Here is an 18,439-nt window from a genome sequence, read left to right on the forward strand (position 1 = left end):
AGGAAAGCATAGTGAGAATCTGTTTGTTACTGTACTAGATCAATGATAGTTGTCAAGGCTCAGATGTAATTATAAAGGTCTGTTGATGAAAGCACTCAAGATTATATGGAAGGTGTAGGACAAGAAGGAGAAATTTGGTGCCAGACTGACCTGGGTTTGAATCCTCACTGTTATTTACCTGCCTTAGAGGTTGGAAAAGTCCCTTTTCTCCTGTAAGTTTCACTTTCTCATCTGTAAAGTGGATATAGTGGTCATACCTACCTCATAGAGTTGTTTGAAGATTCATGAGATGATGCATCTCCAGTGCTTAGCCTCAGTGCCTGCCACACAGGAAGCACTCAATAAGGTCAACTGCCCAAAATATGCTGGGGAGCACCTGGCCAGGGGAACACCTAGAGCAGATGCCCGTATCACACACCTACAAGTACATTTTGTTAGAAGAACAGATTTTGGCCTTTGGTGGGGACAGCCTTAGGAGACTGGTCAAAACTATTTCAAGGTCCCAAATATGGTGACACCCAGGCAGAGAAATTAGTGGTAGATATTTTTCCCAGGTGGGGTTCGAGGTACTGCTTTATTGCTTAGATTCTGATAAAGGGTCCTCCTAGATCTGTCCACTCTACAGAGAACGGGGACAGTGGACTTGCCCCTCTTCCTCTACACATTTCCTAGGCAGAAGGCCCAGAGGACAGAAAGGGTTGTCAGAGAGTAGAGTTGTTACATTGGTGGGAGGGGCAGAGGCCAGCTCTCTCTCCAGGTCTCAGTGAGACTCAGAGGCAGCTCTAAGTAAATGGAAGGGTTCAGCCAGGGGAGAGCCATCTCTGCAAGGGAGAATCTTCCATCACCCATGTTGGGAGATTTTGAGGGGTGTGGAAATAGATGCCAACATCATTTATGGAGAATTCATGGGCTCTGCAGGCCAGTGGGGGAGAAAGCATCCACTCATTGTAGAGTTGGTGTCTCAAGTGATGATCATGGAAAGAACAAGGCTGCTCTCTACACAAATCCCCAAATGGGATGGGAGGTCTGTGCCTCATTATTAGACTGGTCTTATCTCCATAGCTATTTTGGTGGTTGAGACACTTGGAATCATGCCATGCATTTAAAACTCCACTCCGGAGACTGCAACTCTGGGTAAACATTTATCCAGTTACCCCATGTTTCATTCTACTGCCTGTGTGAAGCAATGGTCTTTCTTTTTTTGTGATGTTTGTTTCCTTTCTCTGACCACAAATTTATAATTTACTCTGATCATCCATGTGCTTAGTTTTAACGGCATTTCTTTCCGGTGAGTGAAGAATCCTTTGTGTGTGGGGGCAAGTGCGTTCGTTGTAAACACATTTACATTTTTCCTTCATTGAAAATGAGTTTCAGTGGCTTATTTTTAAAATGTAGAAGTAAGTTAGCTGAAGGAATAAGTGGGTATTTAAATTCTTATGTTTTCTATCCCCAAAGACTGTTTATTTTTTAAAGAAAAGTAGGAAAATGTAGTGTCACAAGGAGCGCTGCTAGAATTCTGGTCTGGTAGTAAAACCAGCACATTCATAATAAAGGAAGTATCTCTGTGTTGGGAAAATATAGGAAAATGGTCAGGGCCCCTCCGATGTTCAGAATCTTGCCGAACATTTGATGTAAATATGCACGTGCACTCAGGCGTTCCTTGGCTATTGTCTAATGTAAGTGCGCATGTGCACCCAGGTATCCTGGGTTATGACAAGTATAAAGGACGAATAGCTCTGATCCACGCTGCTCTCCACCCTGGGGGTGGGGGTGGGGGGCGCAACTGCTGCTGGAGGCTATTGCTGCAAGCTGCTGCTGCCGTTGCTGAGGACCGAGCTCGTGTCCTCTGCCAACGGGTCCCGGGATCTTTCCCAATTACTTAGCGTGGACGCGTGTGAGGGGTCTGGTGACCCAGTCTGTACAATGGGTTTGAAAGGTCTGTGCCCTAGCCCTGACAATACAAATGGAAACTTAGTATAACTAAAATACCAAAACATTTTGGCTTTAGTTATGATTTGCCTTACTCAAAACTGGTGTAGTCCTGTAGCTTTACAGTCTGAGATCAGAAATTTGGGATAAAATAGGAATATTTTTTGAGCCTCTGCCAGTGACCTCTCTGGGCTCGTGAACAGGAGTTTATTTACTAAACCTACCTCCATGAAGCAGGTGCAAATGCCCAGTGCTGTGATGAGCTCACAGGCTCCGAAAATTTCAGCAGTTTGTCCAGGGTCACTCGGGTAATAAGTGAAAAGGGAGATTCAAGCCTAATTCCATCTGGTTCTAAAGCTCAGGCTTTCCCATGACAGCAGACTACACTGGCACTTGTAGGGAGGGCTTTATAACCTGAAGGGTGGCTGTTCAGTGCAGAAGCAACACTGGTCAGTGAGTGTCCTTGGGGTCAGGGTCACAAACAATCTTCCAACCCTGACCATCTCAGGGTTTGGTCCAGCAAAATCTCTTATTGGGAGGAGGGCTTGTTAATGGGGGAGGGGGTTTCTGGCTTGCTGGTTGGGTACCTGTCCCCAGACAGGGATGTCTTTTACTAGAAATGTCTTTTATTATAATAATATATAATATTATATATTACAACATTCTATATTATCATATACAATCATAAAATATATAAATATATAATATATAAACTATATAATTACAGAGATAAAAATAATATATAATTATATAACATACATTATAAATATATACTATTATAGAATTATATGATAATAATATATATTATATACCATTAATATAATAAAATGCTTTTTTTGTATGCTTGGCATTTTACTGTATATATCATTCTCGACCTAATTTTGTCAGCATAAGTGTATCACCAGGAGTCTGACTTAATATTGTAAAAATTTAGAGTTTTTGGACCTGAACTGCTGAGGAATTTGAGAATCTCCCTTTCAGAGGGGAAGGGTCTTGTGGAAAGTTAATATTGAAAACAGGATTGAGAAGATGTGGGCCGGAGTGGGGTGGGACTACCGAGGGGGAGGGGCAGGAGCAGGAAGGTGATATTATGAGGATCTAGGAATGGGCCTAGAATAGGGTCAAAAACATGATGAAGGGCGACAAGCACTTATTGAATGTTTATCTAATGTGGCAGAAATCATTCTCATTTTACAGATGAAAAAACTGAGGTTTAGAGAAGTGAAATAACTTGCCGTGTGGTTGGGGACTATGCCAATTGCATGGCTAAGCAATTCATAACTAAAGCCAAAATGTCTCATTATTTTAGTTACACTAAGTTTTTGTATTGTTGTAGAATTGTATTGACATTTTGTATTGTCAATTTGTATTGACGTCTGTATTGTCAGGGCTAGGGGTTAGGGCCCACGGACCCTTCAAACCCGTTGTACAGACTGAGTCATAGACCCCTCACATGCAGGTCCATGCTAGGTAATTGGGAAAGACCCCAGGAGCCGTTGGCAGATGACACGAGCTCAGTCCTCAGCGGCAGTGGCAGCTGCAGTCTCCAGCAGTAGTAGCAGCCTCCCCGTGGCCCTCCCCGTCCTGGGGTGGGGGTGGGAGGTGCTGTGGATCAGAGCCACTCGTCCTTTATACTTAAGTCCGATAACCCAGGACACCTAGGTGCACATGAGCAATTACATCAGACAATAGCCAAGGAACATCTGGGCGCACGTGCATATTTACATCAAATGATTGGCAAGACTGAACGCCTGAGGGACCTTGACCATTTATTTTCACTTTCCCTACACTTGCCTAAGGCCGAATAGCTAATACTTGGTAAAGCCAGGGCCTGAGTCTGGGTTTTTCAGATGGCAGTGCACAATCTCTTTCCATAAGACCAAGTGGAACGCCAGAAAATGTGGACTTGATCCTCGCCAGAAACCCACCACTTCCTTCCTCTAAGTGGTTTTCCTGTTATCCTCAAATGGGGGAACAAGTCTTTGCCTTTTGGACAATTCGGAGAATAGCCACTAGGTGACGACATTGTCCGACGATGGCTCAGCCCCTGTCTCTCCTGGGAGGAACGGAGGGAAGGGAAGAGTAAGGGTTGTATCTGTTGTGTGTGGCTGTGCCAGGTGCTTTTTCACTATATTTATTAGCCCTCCCAACAATCCTGGGATGTACGTATGATCCCACTTTAAAGATGAAGGCACTGGGGATCTGCCCCCGATTTTACAGCTTAGTGGTAGAAGCAGGAATGGAATCAATGTCTTCCTGGCTCCCAAGTTCTTCCTCTGGCATGCTGGGCTCCCAGGGGAAAGATCATTCTGAGCCCTCAAGGATACACAGTCTGGTGGGGAGTAAGTAGACAGGGGGGATTTCACTAGAGCTTAGTTAAGGAGGAGGGCGGATGAGGAGTAACCAAGCGTTATCATTGGTTATTGAAGAGAGGAATTCAATTTTAAAGTGAAAATCAAGTACAGTTAAAATTACTCTGATGAATCCCTTAGGGTGCTGCTATACTGGAGACCAACATACCACCTCTCACCAAGTTTTTCCTCCTGCTTTGCAAGAGACTGCCTTTTCTTTCTGATGAAACAGTTGGCTGGTGTTTAGGTGCCATCCTGTGAAAAATGTGTCCTGCATATTTAATATTAGATTCACCTGCAGACGCTGGCATTCTGGAGCCAGCTGGAACTGGCTGTGAGAGCTGGTTATGCATTTCTCTTCCCAACTCTATGTTCAGTGTCATGATGTGAAATCAACCAGAATGGGGGTATTTATACTATAGTAATTGTCAATGCTGGAAACTGGGCTTTTTCCTCCCGTAGAGCCAGATGTTAAACAGTTACCTGCATAGCACTGCCCACTGGGCGGCAGGAGGCTCACACCTGAGAGGCAGGTGGGAGCAGAGAGATGGACCAAGAGAATACATGGATTTATAGCTCTTGTCTCATAGTTGCTTTCAGACCTACCTAGAATTGCTGCACAATTTAAATTGCTGTTTTTTTTTTCTCTTTCTCACTTTTGTTATTGAGGGAAAATAACTGAATTTGATAAGTTAAGCCTATATATGATGTGCCTCCACTAGACAGCAAGATGGCAGACATTGGACTTGGTCTTTGGGTCCAACCATGTGAAGGAGTCGTGCCTGGGCCCTGAGGAGGGAGGTGCCCATACAGGTCAGAGGGCCTGTGGGTCAGCTGTAGAAGGACAGTGCACATAAGACTGGAAAGTCCTACCAGTCCTGGGGCACAAGAGTGCTCAGTAAATATTTGCTGAATGGAAAATAGTACAAGCTGCTGAGTTTGGCCAAGCAGTTTGGCCAAAAGCTGCTTGTCTTGTTCCTGAGCATATGTGACACCCCCAGGATGTTCACAGGCACAGTTGGGACTAGGACGAGGCAACAAGACTCCCACTCTCAGGTGCTCACCCTGCTCTTGCACAGGCCTGGGAGTGAGGGCATCCTTGCCTCACCTGTTCACAGGGCCAGGTCCTGCATCAGACGGGGAGGGCCAGAGCCAGTGCACGTGGTTATATCACAAGTGACCAACCACCTGCTGAGAGTGCTGTGAGAACACAGAACATGGATTACCTAATTCCTTCCAGGGCGGGTCAGGGCAGGCTTCCCAGAGGCCTTTTGAGCTGCATCTGAGAGGCTCAGCAGACATTTGACAGGGGACAACTGGGAAGGGTCTTATTCCAGAGAGTGTGAGAAGGTGGGCAGGCTGGAGGCTGATGGGGCACCCCTCTTGGGTCTATAAGGGATGAGGTTGACTCCCCATAAATGGGGAATCATTCTCTCAATGAACAGCTCCTGCTGGGGCTCTCCCTCCCTGCTGTGTCCTATTGGGAGGGTGACTGACAGGTCCTTGGGCGGGTCTTGGGGGCTGTGGATGGGGATCTACAGAGCCCACACTTGTCCCTGTGGGGTGGAGTAACTGTTCCTGAGCCCCTGGGGTGGGTAGAAGGTTGTGCTGGTGTCGTGGTCTGTCCTCCCCCACTGGATGAAAGGAGATTCTGACAACTTAGAGCCAAGGGCTGCCAGAAAAACTTGTGATAAAGGAAACCCAGCAGAAAGGTGCCTGTGTTAGTCAGGGTTTTCCAGAGAAACAGCACGGATAGGATATATATATATAAAAGGGGATTAATTATGGTGATTGGCTCACATAATCATGGAGGCTGAGAAGTCCCATGATATGCTGTATGCAAGCTGTAGAACCAGGGAAGCTGGTAGTGTAATTCAGTCTGTGTCCGAGGGACTGAGAAATTGGAGTGCTGATGTCTGAGGGTGGGAGAAGATGGATGTCCCAGCTCTAGAAGAGAGAGTGAATCTGCCCTTCCTCTGCCTTTTTGTTCTGTCAATGCTCTCAATGAATTGGATGATGCCAGCCCCATTGGTAAAGACGTATCTTCTTCACTTTGTGTACTCATTCAAATGCTAATCTCTTCCATGAACACCCTCACAGACATACCTAGAAATAATGTTTTACCAGCATGCTGGGCATCCCTTAGCCCAGTCAAGGTTACACCTAAAGTTAACCATTGGAGGTTCTGTCTGATGTGTCAGGGTATGAGTGTCACTGACACACTGAGGTTGGTCAGGAGCCCAGGGTGGAGCTGCCTCTTCACCAGTGGGGCCTTCTCCAGGTTTAAAAGTTAATGCAGTTGTCATGACTGACAGGATGGTTGTTACGACTAAAATGAAAAGAGCTCACGAAAGCTGGACTATGAGACTCCGAAGAGGACAGCGTTCCTGCTCTAGGGAGGAGGGCAGGGCTCACCACTTCCAGCTCACAGATGGTGCAGGTCCCTAGCCCTGCCGGAAGACCAGCTGAGGCTCTCAGGCCAGCAGCCTTTAGAGGTCAGTCCTGGCCTGAGATGCAGGCCTGTTTGTGACCCACTGAGGACAGGAAGAGGTGGCTGTGGTTGGCCTGAGGGTGGTGTAGGGAGGCGCAATGCTGCCTGGGACAGGCCCAGCCTCCCTTCCGCTCAGTGTAGCTTCTCAAGTTCTGAGGACATCTTCTGTGGGAGACTCACTCCACTGAGAGGGTGACTTGGATCTGGAAGGACCATTGGTCTGGGAGGCTGGAGACTTGGTCCTAGGCCTGGCTCTACCATTTCCTGACTTTCCAGGGAAATGGGTTTACCTGTTCACCTCTTTGGAACTTCAATTTCCTCATCTGTAAAATGGGAAGGTAACCATACCCATGTGCCTCTCACAGGTGAAGTCTTTGTAGACCAGTGCGAGGTGGTCATGAAGACTTAGCTCTCTGGGAGATGTTTGTTATGCAGATTCAGCAGGAGATTAAACAAGGACTCCGTGTACAAATGGGTCAGACTCCGTGTACAAATGGGTCAGACTCCGTGTACAAATGGGTCAGACTCCTCCCATCCCAATGCTATGGAACTAGCCCAAGGCAGGCTCCTGTCTCATTGCCATGGGTGCAGGGGCCCATTTCAGTGACCTGAGCACAGGTCCTCCCATCACTCAGCTTTGGGGGACCCTTATTCCCAGAATGATTTGTGTAAGGCTGCCCAGCCTCACAAAATGGAGATAATCCCCAACTGTCTCACACAGAATAGTGCAGCTGTTTTTATTTTCTCTTTTGACACTATTGCAAAGAAGTTAAATAAGATATACCAGATCCTTATGACCTTCAAACCCAACCCACGCAGGTCAGATAGAGAATTCCGTGTTCTATTTTCCTATAGATTACCTTGCCAGTAACAATCTGTGAAATTATTTATTAGTTTTTCAAAGATTTTAGTAGAGACAACAGCATTCTCTTTACCTTTTCTCTTTAGAAGGAAAAGGTTTACTAAAAGGTGTATTTCAGATCCATGATGTTTTTCAGTTAGGCTAAAGAAAGAAACTGAAGCTAGAGATTCCAGAAATGACTTCCAGAACTCCACTGCAGAATTGGGCTGCTGAGAGAGCTGCTGCCTGTGTCTTGAACAGAAAAATGCAAGTTCAGGAACTGCTAGTCTGTAAACATGCCGTCTTTGCCAGCATCCCATGCCCATGAATCAGAGCTCCGCACTTGCCTCGACTCCAATGTAACTCAGTCTCAAATAAAAGTCTTGTGTATGTGCAAAGACAGGTGGGACTTTAGCTGATATGAGTGTGGAAAACGTAGTTTTGAGCTTTTATCCACCATGGCACAGGAAGGCATCCTGGATCAGGATGTGAAGGGTGTTGGATCAGCAAGTTCATGTCATCTGCAATTTGTCCTTAGAGATCTGCTTGAACTTGCTTTGACCCCTTTCTATGATTTGGCACAACAAAGTCCCTCTATAGCTTCTGTAAATGTCCAATGTTACTGTTCCATAGGCCTCCCACTTCTTTTTCCTCCATGCTAACCCATGGAGCAGCTACCAGCACATGGAGCAGCTACCTAAGATGGAAAAGCTGCAGCAGTGCCCTTTGTGTGAAGCTATTTGGAGACTGTAGGGGAGAAATTTCATTGTAGAAAGATCAGTGCTTCCTTTCTTTAACTTAAAAGGTTAGTGCTGTTTAGCTTCACAATGACATTATAGTATTGATGTTGATCAGTTTTTGAAATGTTTAAGTGGGATTAGTTCAAGCACAATATGTATAAAACTGTGATTTGAGCCACTAATGTCTGAGCATTGATCATAGTATTAGCATGGCCATGGAGATGTTAAGGTTGCTTGATTTAGGCGTCCTGGGATTGCATCTGTTTTTAAGCCCAGTGGTGGAATGGCTCATGAATGCGATACATTTTCAGATTGATATTTCTATTGGGAGAACTACTGGGTTGTCGATTTCTGATAGCTGAAGTTCCCTTTATTTAAGATCTGTAGTGAAAATCATATGTGAATCAAAATCTGTGCCTTCATAGTCTGTATATTCATAGCTTCAGTATCACTGGTGGCCTATAGTTTTAACACTTAGAGAAGGATTATTGATTTCATCTCTTATATGTAAGATTCATAGAGATGGTAATGCAATTAGAGTTAAGATAGTAGCAGGCAGAATAGTCTATACTGTCTCCACTTCTTGAGCATCTATAGTACTTGTATGAGTTAATTTAGTTGTTAACATTAGAGAAATAATATAGACAACTAAAGAGCTAATAAAAAATACAATTGTTAAAGTGTGGTCATGGAAATGTAGAAGTTGTTCTATAATTGGTGAGGTAGCATTTTGGAAACCCAACTGAAATGGGAATGCCATAAAAATATAAAGGGCTTTAACCTATAAAATAAATATGATAAAGTTATGTAATGATTTTAGTAATATCTTGCTTGTTGAGAAAGTCATGGTGGTTACGGGTCTGGCTTGAAACCAGTTTTAGGGGGTTCAGTTCCTTCTTTTCTTGTCTTAAGCTTTCAAAGAGGTGGGTTCCTCAAATGTGTGATATGGTGCAGGGCAGCCACACATCATTCTAGATTTGTAGTGGCAAGTTCTACTACTGAGACTTCTCGTTTTGAGGTGAAGGCTTTTCAGATGATAAAATTATTAATATTACTGGTGTTAATTAAATAAATGATCTTATAGATGATACAGTGTTTCACATAGTATATGCATCAGGGTATTTGGAATATTGTTGTGGTATTCCTGATAGACTGAGGAAGTTTTGTGGAATGTTAAATTCACATGTACAAATACAATTGTGAAGTGAATTTTAGCTCAGGTGGAGTTAAGTGTGTAACCTGAGAATAGTAGGAATCAGTGGACAGATCCTCCTATAATGGCAAAGACTGCTCGCATTGATAATGCACAGTGGAAATGTGTTACAACATAATGTGTGTCACGGAGAACCATATCTAGTGATGAGTTAGCTAAGACGATTTCTGAGAGCCCTCCAACTATAAATAAAAAAATGAAGCCCAAATCCCGTAGTATGGCTGGAGATCATTTGATATTATGTCCATGTAGTGTTGCTAAACAGCTGAGTACTTTTACTCCCGTGGGAATAGCAATAATTATAGTGGCCGATGTAAAATACACTCAAGTATCAACATCTATTCCTACTGTAAACATAAGATGAGCGCATATGATAAAACCAATTGATATTATAGTTCACGCTATTCCCATATAACTAAACAGTTCTCTTTTAATTAGAATAATAGATCACTATGTGCAAATTTATCCCAAAGCTGAGTAGGATAAGGCTGTAGACTTCCGGATGACCAAAAAAATCAAAATAGTTATTGATATAAGATAGGGTCTTCTCCTGGTCTGTTAATAATACAGTAATACCAGCTGCTAGGTCTGGAAGAGAGAGAACTAACAGTACAGCTGTAATTAATACAGATCATATGAATAGGGGTGTTGGATATTGAGATATAGCTGGAGGTTTCATATTAATAATTGTAGTAATAAGGTTAGTAGCTCCTAAGATAGAGGAAACACCTGCCAGATGTAGGGAAAAGATTGTAAGAACTACGGAGTCTCTGCATATGCTAGATTTCCAGCTAAAGGTGGATAAACGGTTCATCCTTTTCCAGCGCCAGCTTCTACCACTGAGGAAGCAAGCAGAAGCAGAAAAGGTGGGGGAAGAAGTCAGAAGTTTATATTATTTATTCAAGGAAATGCTATACCTGGGGCTACAATTATCAGTGGAACTAATCAGTTACTGAATCTAATTATAATGGGCATTACTATAAAAAAGATTATTACAAGTGCATGGGTGGTTACAATAACATTATAAATTTGGTTGTCATTTGAGAGAGCACTAGGCTGACTGAACTCAGCTTTGATTAGATTAGGGTGATTCCCACTATACCAGCTCAAGCACCAGATAATAAATGCAGTGTGTCAATACCTTCATGATTTGTTGAGAACAGCCAATGATTGATGAATGTAAGTATAAGATGTACGCTAAAAGGCAAAATGGCTGAGCAAACCATTAGACTGTGAATGTAAATGCAGAGGTTGAATCTTCTTTTTTACCAAGCCTCAAGGTGAGTAATCATGTTGAATTGCAAATTCAAAGGAGCAGCTTTAGTTCTGCCAGGGCTTCTCCTGCCATTTTCCCCCTCATGGTGGGAGAAGGAGATTGAAGCCAGTTGAGTTGGGTATTTAGCCGTTAACTAAATTTTCATGGGGTTGGAACTCATCACTCTAGTAAAGATTTAGCTTAATGAAATGATTGATTTGCATTCAGTTGATGTGAGATAGAGTCTTGCAGTCCTTAATATCAGAAAATAAGTGAAATATACTTAGGGCTTTGAAGTCCTTTGGCCTGTTTAACCTAAATTTCTAGTTGAGGATCAATGATATTGGTGAGAGCGGGAGAAAGAATGTTGATAATATTATGAGTGTTGGTAAAAATAGTATTTGTTGTGTATTTTTGAACTATCATTTTGTTTTTATATTATTGGTTGTTGGGAATATAGTCAGTGATGTAGAGTAAATTAAACATATATAAAAATATAAATTAAGCAATACTACACTAGCTATAAATGTTGGTATAATGATGCTGTTATTTTTTGTTAGCTCTTGGATAATAATCTATTTAGGTATAAAATCCTGTAAGTGGGGGTAGCCCTCCTAATGTTAAGAGACTTATAAGCTTTATGGGGATGATTAATGATATTTTATTTCACATAAATGATAATGATAGCATAGTGAAATTTGTTTTTAGTTTAACCACTATAAAGATAGTAATTGCTAAGGTAATATAAATTGACAAATTTAAAATCATGACGGGGGATTGTAGATGAGGATGGATATTATTCATCCTATATGTGCAATTAGTGAGTAGGCTGGGATTTTTCATAACTGTGTTTGATGAAGACCTCCTCACCCTCTTACAAGAATAGAGAAGGTAGCAATAATTAAAATAATACATAGGTCAATTGGTGATGATATTTGGAATATAATTGAAATTGGAGCTATTTTTTGTCATGTTGATAGAATTATGCCTGATGTTAATGAGACTCCTTGTATTACTTCTGGGACTCAGAAGTGAAAGGAGGAGAGTCGGAATCTCATAATTAGTGCTATTGTAATTAGTGTAATGCTGTTCAGTTACTTATGTTTGTAATTGCTCATTGTTCTGAATTCATTATGTTGATTATGACGGCTATTATTGGAAGAAAGGATGCTGTTGCTTGTGTTAAGAAATATTTGGTAGCTGCTTCTGTTGATTGTGGATTTGCTTTTTTAATTAGAACAGGGATAACAGCTAATGTGTTTGTTTCTAATCCTATGAAAATCATTATTTGGTGTGAGCCCAATATTGTAATTATTGTCCCTGTAAACAGGTAAAGAGAATTGTGAAGGAAATTATAGGGTTAATTGGTATGGGAAGGATATAAACCAACATTTTTGGGGTATGGCCCTGATAGCTTATTTTGCTGACCTTACTGTAGAATATGGTGTAATAGGTAACATGAAGATTTTTGAGTTCTTTAGAATAGGTTCGATTCTTATAATTCTAGAAATAAGAGGATTAAAACCTCTATTATTTACTGTATCAAAGTAACTCTTTTGTCAGACATATTTCTTATATTTGTGGTCAAATACTTGATAATAAGATGTGCATTGAAATATATTGTATGCGTAGAGATAATGTTAGTGGTAGGAAATATTTTCATAGAGGATGTATTGGTTGTTCATATTGGAATTGTGGGAAAGATGCTCTGATTTATAGAAATAGGGTTGTTAGAAGTGTGTTGGTGACGAAATTAAATGTGAAGATTTCTGGTGTAAGGATATTGTGGGTGCTCCTAGAGAAAGAATAGTGGTTAGGGCATTTATTATAATTTTATTACTATATTCAACTATGAAAAATAGGGCAAATGGACCTGCGACATATTCAATGTTAAAGCCTGATGCAAGTTCTGATTCACCTTCTGTTAGGTCGAATGGGGCTTGACTGGTTTCTGCTAATGTTGAAATGAATCATTACGGCTAAGGGCCATGATGGGAAAAGCAATCATATGAATTCTTGAGTAATAATTAAGGTTGATAATGTGTAGGATCCATTTATTAGTAGGAATGATAATAAGATAGTAGCTAATATAACTTCCTATGAAATTGTTTGGGCTAGTGTCCTGGAGAGCACCAATTAATACATATTTTGAGCGTGATGATCAGAGAATACAGCTAGACTTGATGTGTCTGGAATAAATAACACTCATGTCCATATTGATTAGTGGATATGTTATTGGTAATGGGATTCATATGGTAAAGGCTAAGGCGAGGGCAAGGATGGGTGCAATGATACACAGATGAATAGAAGATGTTAATGGTCATAATAGTTCTTTAATGAATAGTTTTGTTGCATTGGCAAAAGGCTGAAGAAGACTGTAAGAGCCAACAATATTAGGTCTTTTGCGGAGTTGTGTATAGAATAATATTTTTCGTTCTATGAGAGTAAGAAACGCTGTTGCAAGAATAGTGGGGAAAATGAGTAGGAGAAGATTAATTATAAACCTGTTGTTAAAAAGAGGAGTTGAACCTGATTAAAAGTTTTAAGTTTTATGCAATTACCGGGCTCTGCCATCTTAACAAACCCTGTTATTGGGCGGGCTATTGACTACCACTTCACCTACAACTTACAGCTATTGCTATAATTATTTCAGGCTTCCCTGTGGCACTAGTGCTAAATCTAAATAAATAAAATCCAAGACTCAAAATTTCCTCACACTCATATAAGTTTTCTAACCTTTTAGACTTCTTCCCAGTAATTATTCATTGCCCATCACCCTATCTTAACCTCTTTGCAAGTCAAAATACAGCTTCTCTAGTACTAGACTTAACATGATTAGAAAAAGTAACTCCAAAAAACATTTCCCATGTTCAGATAACAGGCTCAGTAGCCATCTCTAACCAAAAAGGTTTAATCAAACTATTTCTTCTTATTTCTTATCTCAGTCTTACTCATATTATTATCTAGTTACCATGAGTAATCTCAATAACAATAAGAATACTGATAAAGATCAACCAGCTACCACCATTAATTAACTTCCATTCTATACAGCACAGCCACACCCACAGGCACAGCCACACCCACAGGCACAACCACACCACAGAATCCTCACAAAGAAGAATCCCCTCACTCTCAAAAATTACTCAATCACCTATGTTTTTAAAATTGATAATAATTTTCATCTCATCATAATCTGTTATTCATAAGATCATGAATAATTTCATCATGAAACCCAGCAATAAAGCCCCCCAAATCACAACATGAGGCCCTAAGTTTCAGGGTACTCTTCAGTAGCCATTGCAGTAGTGTAACCAAATGCTACTAGTGTGTCTTCTAAATAAATTGAAAAAGACGTCCTAAAAAAGACCCACCAAAATTTATCACAATAGCACAATATGCCACTAACAATTAACTCCAAGCCTCCATAAATAGGTGAAGGTTTTGAAGCAAATCCTATAAAACCAATAACAAAAATGATACTTAATAAAAATACAATATATGTCATGATTCTTTCATGGAATCTAACCGCAACTAATGACATGAAGAATTATCATTGTATTTCAACTTTAAGAACTTTAATGACCAACATTCAAAAATCTCATCCCCCCCCAAAAAATAAATAAATAAAAAAAACAAAAAACAAAAATCTCATCCCCTCCTGAAAATTATTAATCACACATTCACTGATTTACCTGCGCCATCAATTATTTCAGCATGATGAAATTTTTGCTCACGCATAGGTATTTGCTTATTACTACTGCCGGAGTTTTCTTAGCTATACACTATACATCAGGTACAACAACAGCATTTTTCTCTATCGCACATCTGCCAAGAACTATGGCTGAATTTTCCATTATATGCATACCAATGGAATGCCCATATTCTTTATCTTCCTACATAGGCAAGGCCCATACTATGGATCATAAATTTTCTTAGAAACCTGAAATATCAGAATTATTCTACTTTTCACAGTTGTAGCCATAGCATTTATAACCTATGTATTACCATGACGACAGATATCTTTCAGAGGGGTGACAGTAATTACAAATTTATTATCAGCTACTCCTTATATTGGAACAAGCTTAGTAGTATGAATTGGAGGTGGATTTTCAGTTGACAAAGCCACCCTTACACATTTCTTCATCTTTCACTTCATCTTACCATTCATTATTTCAGCTTTAGTTATTGTTCATCTTTTACTTTTACATGAAACAGGACCCAACAACCCATCAGAGATCTCACCCAGTTCAGATAAAATCCCATTTCACTCCTACTACACAACTAAAGATATCTTAGGTTTTCTTTTCCTAGTACTACTCCTATTCCCCCTAGTTCTATTTTTCCCCAACCTTTTAGGGGACCCGGACAATTATACCCCAGAAAATCCCCTCCCACACCACCCTATGTTAAACCAGAATGGTATTTCCTATGCAATTTTATGATCCATCCCTAATAAGCTAGGGGGTATCTTAGCCCTCATCCCATCTATCCTAATCCTAGCAGTCATCTCCATGCTTCAGTTATCCAAACAATGAAGTATAATATTCTGATCATTAAGCCAGTTCCTGTTCTGAATCTTAGTCTCTGACCTTCCCGCACTCACATGAATTGGAGGCCAGCCAGTAGAACATCCTTTTATTATTATTGGACAAGCAGCATAAATTCTTTATTTCTTCATTATTCTCATCCTCATACCTCTTACAAGCCTAATAGAGAATACATTCCTTAAATGAAGAGTCCTTGTAGTATAATATATTATTTTGGTCTTTAAACCAAAAGTGGAGAAAAACATCTCCCCGGGACAATCAAGGAAGAAGCATTCCACCCCACTATCAGCACCCAAAGCTGAAATTCTACTTAAACTATTCTTGATTTCTGCTATTTGAAAACAAAACAATTTATTTCAAGTATTATGTCAGTATTGAAAGAATAAATGTGAAATTACAAACACCCTACATATATTGTGAATTGTGATTTGCCCCATTAATAATGTATTACTACTATATATGCTAGATTATACATAGTACGTATGTGTCTTATTGTCCATGAATTTACCCCATGCATATGAGCATGTACATTAAATTATATGCAGTACATAAAACACTGAATGGTTATTGTACATTAAAGCACTTAATCATGCCTGCACCCACATGTTTATCACAGCTCTATTTACAATAGCCAGGGTATGGAACCAAACTAAATGTCTATTTTTTTCTCATTAAAATTTGCTTTAATGGGTCTCAAAATTCTGTGACAGACTTTTTGGTCAAGTTGTTTCCATTAAAAAGTACTGATTTTAAAAACTAATCACTTAAAACTGCCACACACAAAAAACAAAATGATCAACAAAATAGTCTCTTTTCCTTCTGAAGGTTTTACGATGTATTGTTTTCACGAACCAGTCTTTTACTATTAAACGTAAATGGCCAAATGTGATAAACAGTTCTGAGACCATTCTTCCACCACTGTTTAAGACTGGGATGGCAGGTATTAGGGATAATATTCTTTTAGCCTTCTGAGCTTTCTGGGCAGACTTGGTGACCTTGCCAGCTCTAGCAGCCTTCTTGTCCACTGCTTTGATGACACCCATAGCAACTATCTGTCTCATATCATGAACCGCAAAATGACCCAGAGGAGATAGTCAAAGAAGCTCTCAATACACGTGGGCTTTCCAGGAGCCATATCAACAATGGCAGCATCACCAGATTTCAAGAATTTAGGGCCATCTTTCTGCTTCTTACCAAAATGCTGATCGATCTTTTCCTTCAGCTCAACAAACTTCCAAGCATTATGAGCTGTTGACAATCCAGTACAGGGGCATAACCAGCACTGATTTGGCCTGGTGATTCAGGATACTTACCTGAGCAGTGAAGCCAGCTGCTTCCATTGGTGGGTCATTTTTGCTGTCACCAGCAATGTTGCCATGATGAACATCTTTGACAGACAAGTTCTTAACATTGAAGCCCACATTGTCTCCAGGAAGAGCTTCACTCAAAGCTTCATGGTTCATTTTAAAAGACCTTCCTTCAGTTGTACCATAGACTGGAGCTAAGGTGACCACCATGCCAGGTTTGAGAACACCGGTCTCTACTCGGCCCACAGGGACAGTACCAATACCACCAATTTTGTAGACATCCTGGAGGGGCAGATGCAAGAGCTTGTCAGTTGGACAAGTTGGTGGCAAGATGCAATCCAGAGCTTCAAGCAGCGTGGTTCCACTGGCATTGCCATCTTCACAGGTGACTTTCCATCCTTTGAACCAAGACATATTACCACTTGGCTCCAGCATGTTGTCACCATTCCAACCAGAAATTGGCACAAGTACTACTGTGTCAGGGTTGTAGCCAATTTTCTTAATGTAGGTGCTGATTTCCTTAACTATTTCCTTGCATCTCTTCTGGCTGTAGGGTTGCTCAGTGGAATCCATTTTGTTAACACCAACAATCATTTGTTTCACACCCAGTGTGTAAGCCAGAAGAGCATGCTCATGGTTCTGCCCATTCTTGGAGATACCAGCTTCAGACTCATCAACACCAGCAGCAACAATCACGACAGCACAGTAATCCTGAGATGTGCCTGTAATCATGTTTTTGATAAAGTCTCTTTGTCCTGGGGCATCAATGGTAGTCATGTAATATTTGCTAGTCTCAAATTTCCACAGGGAGATATCAATGGTGATACCATGCTCAGGCTCAGCTTTCAGTTTATCCAAGAACCAGGCATACTTGAAGGAGCCCTTTCCATCTCAGCGGCCTCCTTCTCAAACTTTTTGATAGTTCTTTTGTTGATCCCACCACATTTGTAGATCAGATGGCCAGTAGTGGTGGACTTGCCTGAATCTACATGTCCAATGATGATGATGTTAATATGAGTCTTTTCCTTTCCCATTTTGGCTTTGATTTAGCAGTGGTTTTCACAACACCTGTGTTCTGGCAGCAAACCCATTACAAAAAAGTCTAAATGTCCATTGATGGATAACTGGATAAGGAAAATGTGATATATATACACAATTGAATACTACTCAGCCATAAAAGAGAATGAAATTCTGCTATTTGCAGCAACATGGATGAGCCTGGAAAAAACTATGCTGAGTGAAACAACCCAGGTGCAGAAAGAGAAATAGTTATGTCTTCACTCATAAATGGGAGCTGAATCCATAAATAAATACATGAACAATAAAGAGAGAAAGAGAAAGAAATAAACAACAATCAGAATAATATGTTAAACTTTTAGAAGAGGGAAAAGAACTGTGGTTAGTATAGGTGGTAAAGGGGAGGGGGTAGAGGGAGGGGGGCTAGTGAGAAATTGGTTAATGGACACAAAGAATGATTACATATTTTAATGATGAATAAACTAACTATCCTGATCTGACTGTCACACATTGTACATAACTATTGAAAGTCAACTTTGTACCACACATATATGTACAATAAATTATCTCTTAAAAAAAAGATTAATAGTATTGTATTCACCCAAATAAAAGAAAACAAAAAAAGCACTTAATCATGAAATTCTTGACCTAGCTAAATTCTTGGAGTACATAGGATATATTATTATTGACTGTACATAGAGCATTAAGTAAAATCAATTCTAGACAACATGTGTATCACCTCCAACAG

The 18,439-nt window shown here is 40.5% G+C and overlaps 1 pseudogene; it reads right to left on the reverse strand.

Moving 5' to 3' along the window:
* Window positions 1-17,708, reverse strand: part of LOC134384285 (elongation factor 1-alpha 1-like) — a 47,434-nt pseudogene extending 29,726 nt beyond the window's left edge.
* Between the last annotated feature and the right edge of the window lie 731 nt (window positions 17,709-18,439).

The sequence above is a fragment of the Cynocephalus volans genome, chromosome 8 (genome assembly GCF_027409185.1).
Source record: "Cynocephalus volans isolate mCynVol1 chromosome 8, mCynVol1.pri, whole genome shotgun sequence".
Lineage (NCBI taxonomy): Eukaryota > Metazoa > Chordata > Mammalia > Dermoptera > Cynocephalidae > Cynocephalus > Cynocephalus volans.